Consider the following 1,588-nt stretch of genomic DNA (forward strand, 5'->3'; position numbering starts at 1 on the left):
TACCGCTCTTACGACGAAACAGCATGCTTCTGCTGCTGCTGCTGCTGCTGTTCTGTGTTTGAGGCTGTCTACTGCTGCTGCAGCAGAGTTTCTGCTGCTGCGGCAGCCGGGGCGCAGCAGCAGCACAGCCAAGCGGTGTAGTATAAGTGAGGCTTGCTGCTGCTGCTGCTGCTGCTGCTGTTGCTTCTTCTCGTGCTGCTGTTTTTTACATTTGCTGCATATAAACTAAAAACACAAAGAAACAATAAGAAAAAGAAGATACACAGACTGCATGCTGGTTGTTATCAATCACCCGCAGCAGCAGCAGCAGCAGCAGCAGCAGCAGCAGCAGCAGCAGCAGCAGCAACAGCAGCAGCAGCAGCAGCAAGCAGCCGTGGGGCCCCAGCAGCGATATAGCTGCAGCTCACTGCTGCAGCACAAAACAAAACCAAAATAATTTAAGTTTTTTTAGTTTTTATTTATAAAATAAAAAAGAAATTCATTCTTTTTGAGGGTTTTGAGCTGCATATACACCTGAAACACACAAACCACCACCGGCTCTACCACCTCGAGGCAGCCGACCAGTCGGCGCAGCCACCAAACCCTAAACCCTAAACCCTAAACCCTAAACCCTAAACCCTAAACCCTAAACCCTAAACCCTAAACCCAGAAACCCTTGAAACCCTTGAAACCCTTTTTTTAACCCAATATCCTGGATTGTTCCTTATCTTTAAACCCTAAACCCTAAACCCTAAACCCTAGCCCCTCTATCCCTTCCTGCATCTGTTCTCTACGTAGACTCTAGGGTTTAGGGTTTAGGGTTTGCACCTGAGATAGAGGTCCCCACAGCCAGCCCCGCCGCCAGCAGCGTAGCCGCTAGCTCTGCCTCTACCCTCTACACTCTAGGGTTTAGGGTTTAGGGTTTAGGGTTTAGGGTTTATACCTGAGATAGAGGTCCCCACCGCCAGCCCCGCGGCCAGCAGCGTAGCCGCTAGCTCAGACTGTACACTCTCCACTCTATATTCTAGGGTTTAGGGTTTAGGGTTTAGGGTTTATATATACCTGAAATAGAGGTCCCCACGGCCAGCCCCGCAGCCAGCAGTGTAGCCGCAAGCTCAGACTTTATAAGATCTCTATACTCTACACTCTACCCTCTATATTCTAGGGTTTAGGGTTTAGGGTTTAGGGTTTATACCTGAGATAGAGGTCCCCACGGCCAGCCCCGCAGCCAGCAGCGTAGCCGCAAGCTCTGACTTTATAAGAGAATTCCTCTCTACCCTCTACCCTCTATACACTCTCCACTCTATATTCTAGGGTTTAGGGTTTAGGGTTTAGGGTTTAGGGTTTATATATACCTGAGATAGAGGTCCCCACAGCCAGCCCCGCTGCCAGCAGTGTAGCAGCTAGCTCAGACTCTACCCTCTCTACACTCTACCCTCTATATTCTAGGGTTTAGGGTTTAGGGTTTAGGGTTTATATATACCTGAAATAGAGGTCCCCACGGCCAGCCCCGCAGCCAGCAGTGTAGCCGCAAGCTCTGACTTTATAAGATCTCTATACTCTACACTCTACCCTCTATATTCTAGGGTTTAGGGTTTAGGGTTTAGGG

This window comes from Eimeria mitis, genomic scaffold (genome assembly GCF_000499745.2).
Source record: "Eimeria mitis Houghton genomic scaffold, Emh_scaff2494, whole genome shotgun sequence".
In the NCBI taxonomy this organism is placed as follows: Eukaryota; Apicomplexa; class Conoidasida; order Eucoccidiorida; family Eimeriidae; genus Eimeria; species Eimeria mitis.